Genomic DNA, 23292 nt, shown 5'->3' with positions numbered 1-23292 from the left:
AGTGAGGGTATTGACAGGGACACAGAGAGGGTATTGACAGGGCCAACAGTGAGGGTATTGACAATGACAAAGTGACGGTATTGACAGGGACACAGTGAGGGACACTTTGAGGGTATTGACAGGGACAACAGTGAGTTACTGACAGGGACACAGTGAGTTGTTATTGAACGAGGACACAGTGAGGGACACAGTGAGGGTATTGACAGGGACACAGGAGTTCGAGTGTAGGGACACAGTGAGGTATTGACACGACACAGTGAGGGTATTGACAGGACACAGTGAGGGACACAGTGAGGGTATTGACAGGCAACAGTGAGCGACACAGTGAGGTTATTGACAGGGACACAGTGAGTGTATTGACAGGGACAACAGTGAGGGTATTGACAGGGACACTGTGATGGACACAGTGAGGGTATCGACAGGGACACAGTGAGGGTATTGACAGGGACACAGTGAGGGTATTGACAGGGACACAGTGAGGGACACAGTGAGAGTATTGACAGGGAAACATTGAGGGAGACAGTGAAGGTATTGACAGGGACACAGTGAGGGACACAGTGAGGGTATTGACAGGGACACAGGGAGGGTATTGACAGGGACACAGTGAGGGACACAGTGAGGGTAATGACAGGGACACCAGTGAGGGTATTGACAGGGACACAGTGAGGTATTGACAGGACACAGTGATGACCACAGTGAGGGTATTGACAGGGACACAGTGAGGGTATTGACAGGTACACAGTGAGGACACAGTGAGGGTATTGACAGGGACACAGTGAGGGTAATGACAGGGACACAGTGAGGGTATTGACAGGGACACAGTGAGGTATTGACAGGGACACCAGTGAGGACACAGTGAGGGTATTGACAGGGACACAGTGAGGGACACAGTGAGGGTACAGGACAGGGACACAGTGAGGGTATTGACAGGGACACAGTGAGGTATTGACAGGGACACAGTGAGGGAAATGACACTGTGACACATTGAGGGTATTGACAGGACACAGTGAGGGTATTGACAGGGACACAGTGAGGGACACAGTGAGGGTATTGACAGGACACAGTGAGGGTATTGACAGGGACAACAGTGAGGGTATTGACAGGGACACAGTGAGGACACAGTGAGGGTATTGACAGGGACACAGTGAGGGACACAGTGAGGTATTGACAGGGACACAGTGAGGGTATTGACAGGACACAGTTGAGGGACACAGTGAGGTATTGACAGGGACACAGTGAGGGTTTGACAGGGACACAGTGAGGGAATTGACAGGGACACAGTGAGGGACACAGTGAGGGTATTGACAGGGACACAGTGAGGGTATTGACAGGGACACAGTGAGGGACACAGTGAGGGTATTGACAGGGACACAGTGAGGGTATTGACAGGGACACAGTGAGGGACACAGTGTGGGTATTGTCAGGGACACAGTGAGGGACACGGTGAGGGTATTGACAGGACACAGTGAGGGTATTGACAGGGACACAGTGAGGGACACAGTGAGGGTATTGACAGGGACACAGTGAGGGACACAGTGAGGGTATTGACAGGGACACAGTGAGGTATGACAGGATACAGTGAGGGACACAGTGAGGGTATTGACAGGGATACAGTGAGGGACACAGTGAGGGTATTGTCAGGGACAATGTTACTGTATTGACAGGGACACAGTGAGGGTATTGACAGGGACACAGTGAGGGAAAAAGTGAGGGTATTGACAGGGACACAGTGAGGGTATTGACAGGGACACAGTGAGGGTATTGACAGGGACACAGTGAGGGACACAGTGAGGTTATTGACAGGGACACAGTGAGGTATTGACAGGACACAGTGAGGGTATTGACAGGACACAGTGAGGGACACAGTGAGGTATTGACAGGGGACACAGTGAGGGTATTGACAGGGACACAGTGAGGGTATTGACAGGGACACAGTGAGGGACACAGTGAGGGTATTGACAGGGACACAGTGAGGGACACAGTGAGGGTATTGACAGGGACACAGTGAGGGACACAGTGAGGGTATTGACAGGGACACAGTGAGGGTATTGACAGGGACACAGTGAGGGTATTGACAGGGACACAGTGAGGGAAACAGTGAGGGTATTGACAGGGACACAGTGAGGGTATTGACAGGGACACAGTGAGGGACACAGTGAGGGTATGACAGGGACACAGTGAGGGTATTGACAGGGACACAGTGAGGGTATTGACAGGGACACAGTGAGGGACACAGTGAGGGTATTGACAGGGACACAGTGAGGGACACAGTGAGGGTATTGACAGGAACACAGTGAGGTATTGACAGGGACACAGTGAGGGTATTGACAGGGACACAGTGAGGGACACAGTGAGGGTATTGACAGGGACACAGTGAGGGACACAGTGCGGGTATTGACTGGGACACAGTGAGGGACACAGTGAGGGTATTGACAGGGACACAGTGAGGTATTGACAGGGTCTCAGTGAGGGTATTGACAGGGACACAGTGAGGGACACAGTGAGGGTATTGACAGGGACACAGTGAGGGTATTGACAGGGACACAGTGAGGGACACAGTGAGGTAAGACAGGGAAACAGTGAGGGTTATGACAGGGACACAGTGAGGGTATTGACAGGGACACAGTGAGGGTATTGACAGGGACACAGTGAGGGACACAGTGAGGGTATTGAGAGGGACACAGTGAGGGACACAGTGAGGGTATTGACAGGACACAGTGAGGGTATTGACACAGTGACAGTATTGACAGGACACAGTGAGGGTAATGACAGGGACACAGTGAGGGTATTGACAGGGACACAGTGAGGGTATTGACAGGGACACACAGTGAGGGACACAGTGAGGGTATTGACAGGGACACAGTGAGGGTATTGACAGGGACACAGTGAGGGTATTGACAGGGACACAGTGAGGGACACAGTGAGGGTATTGACAGGGACACAGTGAGGGACACAGTGAGGGTATTGACAGGGACACAGTGAGGGAATTGACAGGGACACAGTGAGGGACACAGTGAGGGTATTGACAGGGACACAGTGAGGGTATTGACAGGGACACAGTGAGGGTATTGACAGGGACACAGTGAGGGACACAGTGAGGGTATTGACAGGGACACAGTGAGGGTATTGACAGGGACACAGTGAGGGACACAGTGAGGGTATTGACAGGGACACAGTGAGGGTATTGACAGGACACAGTGAGGGACACAGTGAGGGTATTGACAGGGACACAGTGAGGGACACAGTGAGGGTATTGACAGGGACACAGTGAGGGACACAGTGAGGGTATGACAGGGACACAGTGAGGGTATTGACAGGGACACAGTGAGGGTATTGACAGGGACACAGTGAGGGACACAGTGAGGGTATTGACAGGGACACAGTGAGGGTATTGACAGGGACACAGTGAGGGACACAGTGAGGGTATTGACAGGGACACAGTGAGGGTATTGACAGGGACACAGTGAGGGTATTGACAGGGACACAGTGAGGGACACAGTGAGGGTATTGACAGGGACACAGTGAGGGACACAGTGAGGGTTTTGACAGGGACACAGTGAGGGTATTGACAGGGACACAGTGAGGGTATTGACAGGGACACAGTGAGGGACACAGTGAGGGTATTGACAGGGACACAGTGAGGGACACAGTGAGGGTATTGACAGGGACACAGTGAGGGACACAGTGAGGGTATTGACAGGGACACAGTGAGGGTATTGACAGGGACACAGTGAGGGACACAGTGAGGGTATTGACAGGGACACAGTGAGGGTATTGACAGGGACACAGTGAGGGTATTGACAGGGACACAGTGAGGGACACAGTGAGGGTATTGACAGGGACACAGTGAGGGTATTGACAGGGACACAGTGAGGGACACAGTGAGGGTATTGACAGGGACACAGTGAGGGTATTGACAGGGACACAGTGAGGGTATTGACAGGGACACAGTGAGGGTATTGACAGGGACACAGTGAGGGACACAGTGAGGGTATTGACAGGGACACAGTGAGGGACACAGTGAGGGTAATGACAGGGACACAGTGAGGGTATTGACAGGGACACAGTGAGGGTATTGACAGGGACACAGTGAGGGACACAGTGAGGGTATTGACAGGGACACAGTGAGGGTATTGACAGGGACACAGTGAGGGTATTGACAGGGACACAGTGAGGGACACAGTGAGGGTATTGACAGGGACACAGTGAGGGTATTGACAGGGACACAGTGAGGGTATTGACAGGGACACAGTGAGGGACACAGTGAGGGTATTGACAGGGACACAGTGAGGGACACAGTGAGGGTATTGACAGGGACACAGTGAGGGACACAGTGAGGGTATTGACAGGGACACAGTGAGGGTATTGACAGGGACACAGTGAGGGTATTGACAGGGATACAGTGAGGGACACAGTGAGGGTATTGTCAGGGACACAGTGAGGGTATTGACAGCGACACAGTGAGGCACACAGTGAGGGTATTGACATTGACACAGTGAGGGTATTGACAGGGACACAGTGAGGGTATTGACAGGGACACAGTGAGGGTATTGACAGGGACACAGTGAGGGACACAGTGAGGGACACAGTGAGGGTATTGACAGGGACACAGTGAGGGTATTGACAGGGACACAGTGAGGGTATTGACAGGGACACAGTGAGTGACACAGTGAGGGACACAGTGAGGGACACAGTGAGGACACAGTGAGGGGACACAGTGAGGGTATTGACAGGGACACAGTGAGGGTATTCACAGGGACACAGTGAGGGTATTGACAGGGACACAGTGAGGGTATTGACAGGGACACAGTGAGGGTATTGACAGGGACACAGTGAGGGTATTGACAGGGACACAGTGAGGGTATTGACAGGGACACAGTGAGGGTATTGACAGGGACACAGTGAGGGTATTGACAGGGACACAGTGAGGGTATTGACAGGGACACAGTGAGGGACACAGTGAGGGTATTGACAGGGACACAGTGAGGGTATTGACAGGGACACAGTGAGGGTATTGACAGGGACACAGTGAGGGACACAGTGAGGGTATTGACAGGGACACAGTGAGGGACACAGTGAGGGTATTGACAGGGACACAGTGAGGGTATTGACAGGGACACAGTGAGGGACACAGTGAGGGTATTGACAGGGACACAGTGAGGGTATTGACAGGGACACAGTGAGGGACACAGTGAGGGTATTGACAGGGACACAGTGAGGGTATTGACAGGGACACAGTGAGGGACACAGTGAGGGTATTGACAGGGACACAGTGAGGGTATTGACAGGGACACAGTGAGGGTATTGACAGGGACACAGTGAGGGACACAGTGAGGGTATTGACAGGGACACAGTGAGGGACACAGTGAGGGTATTGACAGGGACACAGTGAGGGACACAGTGAGGGACACAGTGAGGGTATTGACAGGGACACAGTGAGGGGAAACAGTGAGGGACACAGTGAGGGACACAGTGAGGGACACAGTGAGGGGACACAGTGAGGGTATTGACAGGGACACAGTGAGGGTATTGACAGGGACACAGTGAGGGAAATGACAGGGACACAGTGAGGGTATTGACAGGGACATAGTGAGGCTAATGACAGGGACACAGTGAGGGTATTGACAGGGACACAGTGAGGGTATTGAAAGGGACACAGTGAGGGTATTGACAGGGACACAGTGAGGGTATTGACAGGGACACAGTGAGGGACACAGTGAGGGTATTGACAGGGACACAGTGAGGGTATTGACAGGGACACAGTGAGGGTATTGACAGGGACACAGTGAGGGACACAGTGAGGGTATTGACAGGGACACAGTGAGGGACACAGTGAGGGTATTGACAGGGACACAGTGAGGGTATTGACAGGGACACAGTGAGGGACACAGTGAGGGTATTGACAGGGACACAGTGAGGGACACAGTGAGGGTATTGACAGGGACACAGTGAGGGTATTGACAGGGACACAGTGAGGGTATTGACAGGGACACAGTGAGGGACACAGTGAGGGTATTGACAGGGACACAGTGAGGGTATTGACAGGGACACAGTGAGGGTATTGACAGGGACACAGTGAGGGACACAGTGAGGGTATTGACAGGGACACAGTGAGGGACACAGTGAGGGTATTGACAGGGACACAGTGAGGGACACAGTGAGGGTATTGACAGGGACACAGTGAGGGTATTGACAGGGACACAGTGAGGGACACAGTGAGGGTATTGACAGGGACACAGTGAGGGTATTGACAGGGACACAGTGAGGGTATTGACAGGGACACAGTGAGGGACACAGTGAGGGTATTGACAGGGACACAGTGAGGGTATTGACAGGGACACAGTGAGGGACACAGTGAGGGTATTGACAGGGACACAGTGAGGGTATTGACAGGGACACAGTGAGGGTATTGACAGGGACACAGTGAGGGTATTGACAGGGACACAGTGAGGGACACAGTGAGGGTATTGACAGGGACACAGTGAGGGACACAGTGAGGGTATTGACAGGGACACAGTGAGGGTATTGACAGGGACACAGTGAGGGTATTGACAGGGACACATTGGGGCTATTGACAGGGACACAGTGAGGGTATTGACAGGGACACAGTGAGGGTATTGACAGGGACACAGTGAGGGACACAGTGAGGGTATTGACAGGGACACAGTGAGGGTATTGACAGGGACACAGTGAGGGTATTGACAGGGACACAGTGAGGGACACAGTGAGGGTATTGACAGGGACACAGTGAGGGACACAGTGAGGGTATTGACAGGGACACAGTGAGGGTATTGACAGGGACACAGTGAGGGACACAGTGAGGGTATTGACAGGGACACAGTGAGGGTATTGACAGGGACACAGTGAGGGTATTGACAGGGACACAGTGAGGGACACAGTGAGGGTATTGACAGGGACACAGTGAGGGTATTGACAGGGACACAGTGAGGGACACAGTGAGGGTATTGACAGGGACACTGTGAGTGTATTGACAGGGACACAGTGAGGGACACAGTGAGGGTATTGACAGGGACACAGTTAGGGTCACAAAGAAGGTATTGACAGGGACACAGTGAGGGTATTGACAGGGACACAGTGAGGGACACAGTGAGGGTATTGACAGGGACACAGTGAGGGACACAGTGAGGGTATTGACAGGGACACAGTGAGGGTATTGACAGGGACACAGTGAGGGACACAGTGAGGGTATTGACAGGGACACAGTGAGGGACACAGTGAGGGTATTGACAGGGACACAGTGAGGGTATTGACAGGGACACAGTGAGGGTATTGACAGGGACACAGTGAGGGACACAGTGAGGGTATTGACAGGGACACAGTGAGGGTATTGACAGGGACACAGTGAGGGTATTGACAGGGACACAGTGAGGGACACAGTGAGGGTATTGACAGGGACACAGTGAGGGTATTGACAGGGACACAGTGAGGGTATTGACAGGGACACAGTGAGGGACACAGTGAGGGTATTGACAGGGACACAGTGAGGGTATTGACAGGGACACAGTGAGGGTATTGACAGGGACACAGTGAGGGACACAGTGAGGGTATTGACAGGGACACAGTGAGGGACACAGTGAGGGTATTGACAGGGACACAGTGAGGGACACAGTGAGGGTATTGACAGGGACACAGTGAGGGTATTGACAGGGACACAGTGAGGGTATTGACAGGGACACAGTGAGGGACACAGTGAGGGTATTGACAGGGACACAGTGAGGGTATTGACAGGGACACAGTGAGGGACACAGTGAGGGTATTGACAGGGACACAGTGAGGGTATTGACAGGGCCACAGTGAGGGTATTGACAGGGACACAGTGAGGGACACAGTGAGGGTATTGACAGGGACACAGTGAGGGACACAGTGAGGGTATTGACAGGGACACAGTGAGGGTATTGACAGGGACACAGTGAGGGTATTGACAGGGACACAGTGAGGGACACAGTGAGGGTATTGACAGGGACACAGTGAGGGACACAGTGAGGGTATTGACAGGGACACAGTGAGGGACACAGTGAGGGTAATGACAGGGACACAGTGAGGGTATTGACAGTGACACAGTGAGGGTATTGACAGGGACACAGTGAGGGACACAGTGAGGGTATTGACAGGGACACAGTGAGGGTATTGACAGGGACACAGTGAGGGACACAGTGAGGGTATTGACAGGGACACAGTGAGGGTATTGACAGGGACACAGTGAGGGTATTGACAGGGACACAGTGAGGGTATTGACAGGGACACAGTGAGGGACACAGTGAGGGTATTGACAGGGACACAGTGAGGGACACAGTGAGGGTATTGACAGGGACACAGTGAGGGTATTGACAGGGACACAGTGAGGGTATTGACAGGGACACAGTGAGGGTATTGACAGGGACACAGTGAGGGTATTGACAGGGACACAGTGAGGGTATTGACAGGGACACAGTGAGGGACACAGTGAGGGTATTGACAGGGACACAGTGAGGGTATTGACAGGGACACAGTGAGGGTATTGACAGGGACACAGTGAGGGACACAGTGAGGGTATTGACAGGGACACAGTGAGGGACACAGTGAGGGTATTGACAGGGACACAGTGAGGGTATTGACAGGGACACAGTGAGGGACACAGTGAGGGTATTGACAGGGACACAGTGAGGGTATTGACAGGGACACAGTGAGGGTATTGACAGGGACACAGTGAGGGACACAGTGAGGGTATTGACAGGGACACAGTGAGGGTATTGACAGGGACACAGTGAGGGACACAGTGAGGGTATTGACAGGGACACAGTGAGGGTATTGACAGGGACACAGTGAGGGACACAGTGAGGGTATTGACAGGGACACAGTGAGGGACACAGTGAGGGTATTGACAGGGACACAGTGAGGGACACAGTGAGGGTATTGACAGGGACACAGTGAGGGTATTGACAGGGACACAGTGAGGGTATTGACAGGGACACAGTGAGGGACACAGTGAGGGTATTGACAGGGACACAGTGAGGGTATTGACAGGGACACAGTGAGGGACACAGTGAGGGTATTGACAGGGACACAGTGAGGGTATTGACAGGGACACAGTGAGGGTATTGACAGGGACACAGTGAGGGACACAGTGAGGGTATTGACAGGGACACAGTGAGGGACACAGTGAGGGTATTGACAGGGACACAGTGAGGGTATTGACAGGGACACAGTGAGGGTATTGACAGGGACACAGTGAGGGACACAGTGAGGGTATTGACAGGGACACAGTGAGGGACACAGTGAGGGTATTGACAGGGACACAGTGAGGGACACAGTGAGGGTATTGACAGGGACACAGTGAGGGTATTGACAGGGACACAGTGAGGGACACAGTGAGGGTATTGACAGGGACACAGTGAGGGTATTGACAGGGACACAGTGAGGGTATTGACAGGGACACAGTGAGGGACACAGTGAGGGTATTGACAGGGACACAGTGAGGGTATTGACAGGGACACAGTGAGGGACACAGTGAGGGTATTGACAGGGACACAGTGAGGGTATTGACAGGGACACAGTGAGGGTATTGACAGGGACACAGTGAGGGTATTGACAGGGACACAGTGAGGGACACAGTGAGGGTATTGACAGGGACACAGTGAGGGACACAGTGAGGGTATTGACAGGGACACAGTGAGGGTATTGACAGGGACACAGTGAGGGTATTGACAGGGACACAGTGAGGGTATTGACAGGGACACAGTGAGGGTATTGACAGGGACACAGTGAGGGACACAGTGAGGGTATTGACAGGGACACAGTGAGGGTATTGACAGGGACACAGTGAGGGACACAGTGAGGGTATTGACAGGGACACAGTGAGGGTATTGACAGGGACACAGTGAGGGTATTGACAGGGACACAGTGAGGGACACAGTGAGGGTATTGACAGGGACACAGTGAGGGTATTGACAGGGACACAGTGAGGGACACAGTGAGGGTATTGACAGGGACACAGTGAGGGTATTGACAGGGACACAGTGAGGGACACAGTGAGGGTATTGACAGGGACACAGTGAGGGACACAGTGAGGGTATTGACAGGGACACAGTGAGGGTATTGACAGGGACACAGTGAGTGTATTGACAGGGACACAGTGAGGGACACAGTGAGTGTATTGACAGGGACACAGTGAGGGACACAGTGAGGGTATTGACAGGGACACAGTGAGGGAATTGACAGGGACACAGTGAGGGACACAGTGAGGGTATTGACAGGGACACAGTGAGGGACACAGTGAGGGTATTGACAGGGACACAGTGAGGGTATTGACAGGGACACAGTGAGGGTATTGACAGGGACACAGTGAGGGACACAGTGAGGGTATTGACAGGGACACAGTGAGGGTATTGACAGGGACACAGTGAGGGTATTGACAGGGACACAGTGAGGGACACAGTGAGGGTATTGACAGGGACACAGTGAGGGTATTGACAGGAACACAGTGAGGGTATTGACAGGGACACAGTGAGGGACACAGTGAGGGTATTGACAGGGACACAGTGAGGGTATTGACAGGGACACAGTGAGGGTATTGACAGGGTCACAGTGAGGGACACAGTGAGGGTATTGACAGGGACACAGTGAGGGACACAGTGAGGGTATTGACAGGGACACAGTGAGGGACACAGTGAGGGTATTGACAGGGACACAGTGAGGGTATTGACAGGGACACAGTGAGGGTATTGACAGGGACACAGTGAGGGACACAGTGAGGGTATTGACAGGGACACAGTGAGGGTATTGACAGGGACACAGTGAGGGACACAGTGAGGGTATTGACAGGGACACAGTGAGGGTATTGACAGGGACACAGTGAGGGTATTGACAGGGACACAGTGAGGGACACAGTGAGGGTATTGACAGGGACACAGTGAGGGACACAGTGAGGGTATTGACAGGGACACAGTGAGGGTATTGACAGGGCCACAGTGAGGGTATTGACAGGGACACAGTGAGGGACACAGTGAGGGTATTGACAGGGACACAGTGAGGGACACAGTGAGGGTATTGACAGGGACACAGTGAGGGACACAGTGAGGGTAATGACAGGGACACAGTGAGGGTATTGACAGGGACACAGTGAGGGACACAGTGAGGGTATTGACAGGGACACAGTGAGTGTATTGACAGGGACACAGTGAGGGTATTGACAGGGACACAGTGAGGGTATTGACAGGGACACAGTGAGGGACACAGTGAGGGTATTGACAGGGACACAGTGAGGGACACAGTGAGGGTATTGACAGGGACACAGAGAGGGTATTGACAGGGACACAGTGAGGGTATTGACAGGGACACAGTGAGGGACACAGTGAGGGTATTGACAGGGACACAGTGAGGGTATTGACAGGGACACAGTGAGGGTATTGACAGGGACACAGTGAGGGACACAGTGAGGGTATTGACAGGGACACAGTGAGGGTATTGACAGGGACACAGTGAGGGACACAGTGAGGGTATTGACAGGGACACAGTGAGGGACACAGTGAGGGTATTGACAGGGACACAGTGAGGGACACAGTGAGGGTATTGACAGGGACACAGTGAGGGTATTGACAGGGACACAGTGAGGGTATTGACAGGGACACAGTGAGGGACACAGTGAGGGTATTGACAGGGACACAGTGAGGGTATTGACAGGGACACAGTGAGGCACACAGTGAGGGTATTGACAGGGACACAGTGAGGGTATTGACAGGGACACAGTGAGGGTATTGACAGGGACACAGTGAGGGTATTGACAGGGACACAGTGAGGGACACAGTGAGGGACACAGTGAGGGTATTGACAGGGACACAGTGAGGGTATTGACAGGGACACAGTGAGGGTATTGACAGGGACACAGTGAGGGGAAACAGTGAGGGACACAGTGAGGGACACAGTGAGGGACACAGTGAGGGGACACAGTGAGGGTATTGACAGGGACACAGTGAGGGTATTGACAGGGACACAGTGAGGGTAATGACAGGGACACAGTGAGGGTATTGACAGGGACACAGTGAGGGTAATGACAGGAACACAGTGAGAGTATTGACAGGGACACAGTGAGGGTATTGACAGGGACAAAGTGAGGGTATTGACAGGGACACAGTGAGGGTATTGACAGGGACACAGTGAGGGTATTGACAGGTACACAGTGAGGGACACAGTGAGGGTATTGACAGGGACACAGTGAGGGTATTGACAGGGACACAGTGAGGGTATTGACAGGGACACAGTGAGGGACACAGTGAGGGTATTGACAGGGACACAGTGAGGGACACAGTGAGGGTATTGACAGGGACACAGTGAGGGTATTGACAGGGACACAGTGAGGGACACAGTGAGGGTATTGACAGGGACACAGTGAGGGTATTGACAGGGACACAGTGAGGGACACAGTGAGGGTATTGACAGGGACACAGTGAGGGTATTGACAGGGACACAGTGAGGGACACAGTGAGGGTATTGACAGGGACACAGTGAGGGTATTGACAGGGACACAGTGAGGGTATTGACAGGGACACAGTGAGGGACACAGTGAGGATATTGACAGGGACACAGTGAGGGACTCAGTGAGGGTATTGACAGGGAGACAGTGAAAGTAATGACAGGGATACAGTGAGGGACACAGTGAGGGTATTGACAGGGACACAGTGAGGGGAAACAGTGAGGGACACAGTGAGGGACACAGTGAGGGACTCAGTGAGGGACACAGTGAGGGTATTGACAGGGACACAGTGAGGGTATTGACAGGGACACAGTGAGGGTATTGACAGGGACACAGTGAGGGTATTGACAGGGACACAGTGAGGGTATTGACAGGGACACAGTGAGGGTATTGACAGGGACACAGTGAGGGTATTGACAGGGACACAGTGAGGGTATTGACAATGACAAAGTGACGGTATTGACAGGGACACAGTGAGGGACACAGTGAGGGTATTGACAGGGACACAGTGAGGGTATTGACAGGGACACAGTGAGGGTATTGACAGGGACACAGTGAGGGACACAGTGAGGGTATTGACAGGGACACAGTGAGGGACACAGTGAGGGTATTGACAGGGACACAGTGAGGGTATTGACAGGGACACAGTGAGGGACACAGTGAGGGTATTGACAGGGACACAGTGAGGGACACAGTGAGGGTATTGACAGGGACACAGTGAGGGTATTGACAGGGACACAGTGAGGGTATTGACAGGGACACAGTGAGGGACACAGTGAGGGTATTGACAGGGACACAGTGAGGGTATTGACAGGGACACAGTGAGGGTATTGACAGGGACACAGTGAGGGACACAGTGAGGGTATTGACAGGGACACAGTGAGGGACACAGTGAGGTATTGACAGGGACACAGTGAGGGACACAGTGAGGGTATTGACAGGGACACAGTGAGGGTATTGACAGGGACACAGTGAGGGTATTGACAGGGACACAGTGAGGGTATTGACAGGGACACAGTGAGGGTATTGACAGGGACACAGTGAGGGACACAGTGAGGGTATTGACAGGGACACAGTGAGGGTATTGACAGGGACACAGTGAGGGACACAGTGAGGGTATTGACAGGGACACAGTGAGGGTATTGACAGGGACACAGTGAGGGTATTGACAGGGACACAGTGAGGGTATTGACAGGGACACAGTGAGGGACACAGTGAGGGTATTGACAGGGACACAGTGAGGGACACAGTGAGGGTATTGACAGGGACACAGTGAGGGTATTGACAGGGACACAGTGAGGGTATTGACAGGGACACAGTGAGGGTATTGACAGGGACACAGTGAGGGTATTGACAGGGACACAGTGAGGGTATTGACAGGGACACAGTGAGGGACACAGTGAGGGTATTGACAGGGACACAGTGAGGGTATTGACAGGGACACAGTGAGGGTATTGACAGGGACACAGTGAGGGACACAGTGAGGGTATTGACAGGGACACAGTGAGGGACACAGTGAGGGTATTGACAGGGACACAGTGAGGGTATTGACAGGGACACAGTGAGGGACACAGTGAGGGTATTGACAGGGACACAGTGAGGGTATTGACAGGGACACAGTGAGGGTATTGACAGGGACACAGTGAGGGACACAGTGAGGGTATTGACAGGGACACAGTGAGGGTATTGACAGGGACACAGTGAGGGACACAGTGAGGGTATTGACAGGGACACAGTGAGGGTATTGACAGGGACACAGTGAGGGACACAGTGAGGGTATTGACAGGGACACAGTGAGGGACACAGTGAGGGTATTGACAGGGACACAGTGAGGGTATTGACAGGGACACAGTGAGGGACACAGTGAGGGTATTGACAGGGACACAGTGAGGGACACAGTGAGGGTATTGACAGGGACACAGTGAGGGTATTGACAGGGACACAGTGAGGGACACAGTGAGGGTATTGACAGGGACACAGTGAGGGACACAGTGAGGGTATTGACAGGGACACAGTGAGGGTATTGACAGGGACACAGTGAGGGTATTGACAGGGACACAGTGAGGGACACAGTGAGGGTATTGACAGGGACACAGTGAGGGTATTGACAGGGACACAGTGAGGGTATTGACAGGGACACAGTGAGGGACACAGTGAGGGTATTGACAGGGACACAGTGAGGGTATTGACAGGGACACAGTGAGGGTATTGACAGGGACACAGTGAGGGACACAGTGAGGGTATTGACAGGGACACAGTGAGGGTATTGACAGGGACACAGTGAGGGTATTGACAGGGACACAGTGAGGGACACAGTGAGGGTATTGACAGGGACACAGTGAGGGACACAGTGAGGGTATTGACAGGGACACAGTGAGGGACACAGTGAGGGTATTGACAGGGACACAGTGAGGGTATTGACAGGGACACAGTGAGGGTATTGACAGGGACACAGTGAGGGACACAGTGAGGGTATTGACAGGGACACAGTGAGGGTATTGACAGGGACACAGTGAGGGACACAGTGAGGGTATTGACAGGGACACAGTGAGGGTATTGACAGGGACACAGTGAGGGTATTGACAGGGACACAGTGAGGGACACAGTGAGGGTATTGACAGGGACACAGTGAGGGACACAGTGAGGGTATTGACAGGGACACAGTGAGGGTATTGACAGGGACACAGTGAGGGTATTGACAGGGACACAGTGAGGGACACAGTGAGGGTATTGACAGGGACACAGTGAGGGACACAGTGAGGGTATTGACAGGGACACAGTGAGGGACACAGTGAGGGTATTGACAGGGACACAGTGAGGGTATTGACAGGGACACAGTGAGGGTATTGACAGGGACACAGTGAGGGACACAGTGAGGGTATTGACAGGGACACAGTGAGGGTATTGACAGGGACACAGTGAGGGACACAGTGAGGGTATTGACAGGGACACAGTGAGGGTATTGACAGGGACACAGTGAGGGTATTGACAGGGACACAGTGAGGGTATTGACAGGGACACAGTGAGGGACACAGTGAGGGTATTGACAGGGACACAGTGAGGGACACAGTGAGGGTATTGACAGGGACACAGTGAGGGTATTGACAGGGACACAGTGAGGGTATTGACAGGGACACAGTGAGGGTATTGACAGGGACACAGTGAGGGTATTGACAGGGACACAGTGAGGGTATTGACAGGGACACAGTGAGGGACACAGTGAGGGTATTGACAGGGACACAGTGAGGGTATTGACAGGGACACAGTGAGGGTATTGACAGGGACACAGTGAGGGACACAGTGAGGGTATTGACAGGGACACAGTGAGGGACACAGTGAGGGTATTGACAGGGACACAGTGAGGGTATTGACAGGGACACAGTGAGGGACACAGTGAGGGTATTGACAGGGACACAGTGAGGGTATTGACAGGGACACAGTGAGGGTATTGACAGGGACACAGTGAGGGACACAGTGAGGGTATTGACAGGGACACAGTGAGGGTATTGACAGGGACACAGTGAGGGACACAGTGAGGGTATTGACAGGGACACAGTGAGGGTATTGACAGGGACACAGTGAGGGACACAGTGAGGGTATTGACAGGGACACAGTGAGGGACACAGTGAGGGTATTGACAGGGACACAGTGAGGGACACAGTGAGGGTATTGACAGGGACACAGTGAGGGTATTGACAGGGACACAGTGAGGGTATTGACAGGGACACAGTGAGGGACACAGTGAGGGTATTGACAGGGACACAGTGAGGGTATTGACAGGGACACAGTGAGGGACACAGTGAGGGTATTGACAGGGACACAGTGAGGGTATTGACAGGGACACAGTGAGGGTATTGACAGGGACACAGTGAGGGACACAGTGAGGGTATTGACAGGGACACAGTGAGGGACACAGTGAGGGTATTGACAGGGACACAGTGAGGGTATTGACAGGGACACAGTGAGGGTATTGACAGGGACACAGTGAGGGACACAGTGAGGGTATTGACAGGGACACAGTGAGGGACACAGTGAGGGTATTGACAGGGACACAGTGAGGGACACAGTGAGGGTATTGACAGGGACACAGTGAGGGTATTGACAGGGACACAGTGAGGGACACAGTGAGGGTATTGACAGGGACACAGTGAGGGTATTGACAGGGACACAGTGAGGGTATTGACAGGGACACAGTGAGGGACACAGTGAGGGTATTGACAGGGACACAGTGAGGGTATTGACAGGGACACAGTGAGGGACACAGTGAGGGTATTGACAGGGACACAGTGAGGGTATTGACAGGGACACAGTGAGGGTATTGACAGGGACACAGTGAGGGTATTGACAGGGACACAGTGAGGGACACAGTGAGGGTATTGACAGGGACACAGTGAGGGACACAGTGAGGGTATTGACAGGGACACAGTGAGGGTATTGACAGGGACACAGTGAGGGTATTGACAGGGACACAGTGAGGGTATTGACAGGGACACAGTGAGGGTATTGACAGGGACACAGTGAGGGTATTGACAGGGACACAGTGAGGGACACAGTGAGGGTATTGACAGGGACACAGTGAGGGTATTGACAGGGACACAGTGAGGGTATTGACAGGGACACAGTGAGGGACACAGTGAGGGTATTGACAGGGACACAGTGAGGGACACAGTGAGGGTATTGACAGGGACACAGTGAGGGTATTGACAGGGACACAGTGAGGGACACAGTGAGGGTATTGACAGGGACACAGTGAGGGTATTGACAGGGACACAGTGAGGGTATTGACAGGGACACAGTGAGGGACACAGTGAGGGTATTGACAGGGACACAGTGAGGGTATTGACAGGGACACAGTGAGGGACACAGTGAGGGTATTGACAGGGACACAGTGAGGGTATTGACAGGGACACAGTGAGGGACACAGTGAGGGTATTGACAGGGACACAGTGAGGGACACAGTGAGGGTATTGACAGGGACACAGTGAGGGTATTGACAGGGACACAGTGAGGGTATTGACAGGGACACAGTGAGGGACACAGTGAGGGTATTGACAGGGACACAGTGAGGGACACAGTGAGGGTATTGACAGGGACACAGTGAGGGTATTGACAGGGACACAGTGAGGGACACAGTGAGGGTATTGACAGGGACACAGTGAGGGTATTGACAGGGACACAGTGAGGGTATTGACAGGGACACAGTGAGGGACACAGTGAGGGTATTGACAGGGACACAGTGAGGGACACAGTGAGGGTATTGACAGGGACACAGTGAGGGTATTGACAGGGACACAGTGAGGGTATTGACAGGGACACAGTGAGGGACACAGTGAGGGTATTGACAGGGACACAGTGAGGGACACAGTGAGGGTATTGACAGGGACACAGTGAGGGACACAGTGAGGGTATTGACAGGGACACAGTGAGGGTATTGACAGGGACACAGTGAGGGACACAGTGAGGGTATTGACAGGGACACAGTGAGGGTATTGACAGGGACACAGTGAGGGTATTGACAGGGACACAGTGAGGGACACAGTGAGGGTATTGACAGGGACACAGTGAGGGTATTGACAGGGACACAGTGAGGGACACAGTGAGGGTATTGACAGGGACACAGTGAGGGTATTGACAGGGACACAGTGAGGGTATTGACAGGGACACAGTGAGGGTATTGACAGGGACACAGTGAGGGACACAGTGAGGGTATTGACAGGGACACAGTGAGGGACACAGTCAGGGTATTGAAAGGGACACAGTGAGGGTATTGACAGGAAACAGTGAGGGTATTGACAGGGACACAGTGAGGGACACAGTGAGGGTATAGACAGGGACACAGTGAGGGTATGACAGGGACACAGTGAGGGTATTGACAGGGACACAGTGAGGGTATTGACAGGGACACAGTGAGGGACACAGTGAGGGTATTGACAGGGACACAGTGAGGGACACAGTGAGGGTATTGACAGGGACACAGTGAGGGTATTGACAGGGACACAGTGAGGGTATTGACAGGGACACAGTGAGGGTATTGACAGGGACACAGTGAGGGTATTGACAGGGACACAGTGAGGGTATTGACAGGGACACAGTGAGGGACACAGTGAGGGTATTGACAGGGACACAGTGAGGGTATTGACAGGGACACAGTGAGGGTATTGACAGGGACACAGTGATGGACACAGTGAGGGTATTGACAGGGACACAGTGAGGGACACAGTGAGGGTATTGACAGGGACACAGTGAGGGTATTGACAGGGACACAGTGAGGGACACAGTGAGGGTATTGACAGGGACACAGTGAGGGTATTGACAGGGACACAGTGAGGGTATTGACAGGGACACAGTGAGGGACACAGTGAGGGTATTGACAGGGACACAGTGAGGGTATTGACAGGGACACAGTGAGGGACACAGTGAGGGTATTGACAGGGACACAGTGAGTGAGGGTATTGACAGGGACACAGTGAGGGACACAGGGACACAGTGAGACACAGTGGGGTATTGACAGGGACACAGTGAGGGACACAGTGAGGTTATTGACAGGGACACAGTGAGGGTATTGACAGGGACACAGTGATGGTATTGACAGGGACACATTGAGGGACACAGTGAGGGTATTGACAGGGACACAGTGAGGGACACAGTGAGGGTATTGACAGGGACACAGTGAGGGTATTGACAGGGACACAGTGAGGGACACAGTGAGGGTATTGACAGGGACACAGTGAGGGACACAGTGAGGGTATTGACAGGGACACAGTGAGGGTATTGACAGGGACACAGTGAGGGTATTGACAGGGACACAGTGAGGGACACAGTGAGGGTATTGACAGGGACACAGTGAGGGTATTGACAGGGACACAGTGAGGGTATTGACAGGGACACAGTGAGGGACACAGTGAGGGTATTGACAGGGACACAGTGAGGGTATTGACAGGGACACAGTGAGGGTATTGACAGGGACACAGTGAGGGACACAGTGAGGGTATTGACAGGGACACAGTGAGGGTATTGACAGGGACACAGTGAGGGTATTGACAGGGACACAGTGAGGGACACAGTGAGGGTATTGACAGGGACACAGTGAGGGACACAGTGAGGGTATTGACAGGGACACAGTGAGGGACACAGTGAGGGTATTGACAGGGACACAGTGAGGGTATTGACAGGGACACAGTGAGGGTATTGACAGGGACACAGTGAGGGACACAGTGAGGGTATTGACAGGGACACAGTGAGGGTATTGACAGGGACACAGTGAGGGACACAGTGAGGGTATTGACAGGGACACAGTGAGGGTATTGACAGGGACACAGTGAGGGTATTGACAGGGACACAGTGAGGGACACAGTGAGGGTATTGACAGGGACACAGTGAGGGACACAGTGAGGGTATTGACAGGGACACAGTGAGGGTATTGACAGGGACACAGTGAGGGTATTGACAGGGACACAGTGAGGGACACAGTGAGGGTATTGACAGGGACACAGTGAGGGACACAGTGAGGGTATTGACAGGGACACAGTGAGGGACACAGTGAGGGTATTGACAGGGACACAGTGAGGGTATTGACAGGGACACAGTGAGGGTATTGACAGGGACACAGTGAGGGACACAGTGAGGGTATTGACAGGGACACAGTGAGGGTATTGACAGGGACACAGTGAGGGACACAGTGAGGGTATTGACAGGGACACAGTGAGGGTATTGACAGGGACACAGTGAGGGTATTGACAGGGACACAGTGAGGGTATTGACAGGGACACAGTGAGGGACACAGTGAGGGTATTGACAGGGACACAGTGAGGGACACAGTGAGGGTATTGACAGGGACACAGTGAGGGTATTGACAGGGACACAGTGAGGGTATTGACAGGGACACAGTGAGGGTATTGACAGGGACACAGTGAGGGTATTGACAGGGACACAGTGAGGGTATTGACAGGGACACAGTGAGGGACACAGTGAGGGTATTGACAGGGACACAGTGAGGGACACAGTGAGGGTATTGACAGGGACACAGTGAGGGTATTGACAGGGACACAGTGAGGGTATTGACAGGGACACAGTGAGGGACACAGTGAGGGTATTGACAGGGACACAGTGAGGGACACAGTGAGGGTATTGACAGGGACACAGTGAGGGACACAGTGAGGGTATTGACAGGGACACAGTGAGGGTATTGACAGGGACACAGTGAGGGACACAGTGAGGGTATTGACAGGGACACAGTGAGGGTATTGACAGGGACACAGTGAGGGTATTGACAGGGACACAGTGAGGGACACAGTGAGGGTATTGACAGGGACACAGTGAGGGTATTGACAGGGACACAGTGAGGGACACAGTGAGGGTATTGACAGGGACACAGTGAGGGTATTGACAGGGACACAGTGAGGGTATTGACAGGGACACAGTGAGGGTATTGACAGGGACACAGTGAGGGACACAGTGAGGGTATTGACAGGGACACAGTGAGGGACACAGTGAGGGTATTGACAGGGACACAGTGAGGGTATTGACAGGGACACAGTGAGGGTATTGACAGGGACACAGTGAGGGTATTGACAGGGACACAGTGAGGGTATTGACAGGGACACAGTGAGGGTATTGACAGGGACACAGTGAGGGACACAGTGAGGGTATTGACAGGGACACAGTGAGGGTATTGACAGGGACACAGTGAGGGTATTGACAGGGACACAGTGAGGGACACAGTGAGGGTATTGACAGGGACACAGTGAGGGACACAGTGAGGTTATTGACAGGGACACAGTGAGGGTATTGACAGGGACACAGTGAGGGACACAGTGAGGGTATTGACAGGGACACAGTGAGGGTATTGACAGGGACACAGTGAGGGTATTGACAGGGACACAGTGAGGGACACAGTGAGGGTAGTGACAGGGACACAGTGAGGGTATTGACAGGGACACAGTGAGGGACACAGTGAGGGTATTGACAGGGACACAGTGAGGGTATTGACAGGGACACAGTGAGGGACACAGTGAGGGTATTGACAGGGAGACAGTGAGGGACACAGTGAGGGTATTGACAGGGACACAGTGAGGGTATTGACAGGGTCACAGTGAGGGTAATGACAGGGACACAGTGAGGGACACAGTGAGGGTATTGACAGGGACACAGTGAGGGACACAGTGAGGGTATTGACAGGGACACAGTGAGGGTATTGACAGGGACACAGTGAGGGACACAGTGAGGGTATTGACAGGGACACAGTGAGGGACACAGTGAGGGTATTGACAGGGACACAGTGAGGGTATTGACAGGGACACAGTGAGGGTATTGACAGGGACACAGTGAGGGTATTGACAGGGACACAGTGAGGGTATTGACAGGGACACAGTGAGGGACACAGTGAGGGTATTGACAGGGACACAGTGAGGGTATTGACAGGGACACAGTGAGGGTATTGACAGGGACACAGTGAGGGACACAGTGAGGGTATTGACAGGGACACAGTGAGGGACACAGTGAGGGTATTGACAGGGACACAGTGAGGGACACAGTGAGGGTATTGACAGGGACACAGTGAGGGTATTGACAGGGACACAGTGAGGGTATTGACAGGGACACAGTGAGGGACACAGTGAGGGTATTGACAGGGACACAGTGAGGGTATTGACAGGGACACAGTGAGGGACACAGTGAGGGTATTGACAGGGACACAGTGAGGGTATTGACAGGGACACAGTGAGGGTATTGACAGGGACACAGTGAGGGACACAGTGAGGGTATTGACAGGGACACAGTGAGGGACACAGTGAGGGTATTGACAGGGACACAGTGAGGGTATTGACAGGGACACAGTGAGGGTATTGACAGGGACACAGTGAGGGACACAGTGAGGGTATTGACAGGGACACAGTGAGGGACACAGTGAGGGTATTGACAGGGACACAGTGAGGGACACAGTGAGGGTATTGACAGGGACACAGTGAGGGTATTGACAGGGACACAGTGAGGGTATTGACAGGGACACAGTGAGGGACACAGTGAGGGTATTGACAGGGACACAGTGAGGGTATTGACAGGGACACAGTGAGGGACACAGTGAGGGTATTGACAGGGACACAGTGAGGGTATTGACAGGGACACAGTGAGGGTATTGACAGGGACACAGTGAGGGTATTGACAGGGACACAGTGAGGGACACAGTGAGGGTATTGACAGGGACACAGTGAGGGACACAGTGAGGGTATTGACAGGGACACAGTGAGGGTATTGACAGGGACACAGTGAGGGTATTGACAGGGACACAGTGAGGGTATTGACAGGGACACAGTGAGGGTATTGACAGGGACACAGTGAGGGTATTGACAGGGACACAGTGAGGGACACAGTGAGGGTATTGACAGGGACACAGTGAGGGTATTGACAGGGACACAGTGAGGGTATTGACAGGGACACAGTGAGGGACACAGTGAGGGTATTGACAGGGACACAGTGAGGGTATTGACAGGGACACAGTGAGGGACACAGTGAGGGTATTGACAGGGACACAGTGAGGGTATTGACAGGGACACAGTGAGGGTATTGACAGGGACACAGTGAGGGACACAGTGAGGGTATTGACAGGGACACAGTGAGGGTATTGACAGGGACACAGTGAGGGACACAGTGAGGGTATTGACAGGGACACAGTGAGGGTATTGACAGGGACACAGTGAGGGACACAGTGAGGGTATTGACAGGGACACAGTGAGGGACACAGTGAGGGTATTGACAGGGACACAGTGAGGGACACAGTGAGGGTATTGACAGGGACACAGTGAGGGTATTGACAGGGACACAGTGAG

Source organism: Carcharodon carcharias (genome assembly GCF_017639515.1).
Source record: "Carcharodon carcharias isolate sCarCar2 chromosome 36 unlocalized genomic scaffold, sCarCar2.pri SUPER_36_unloc_4, whole genome shotgun sequence".
NCBI lineage: Eukaryota > Metazoa > Chordata > Chondrichthyes > Lamniformes > Lamnidae > Carcharodon > Carcharodon carcharias.
This window is presented reverse-complemented; position numbering follows the sequence as displayed.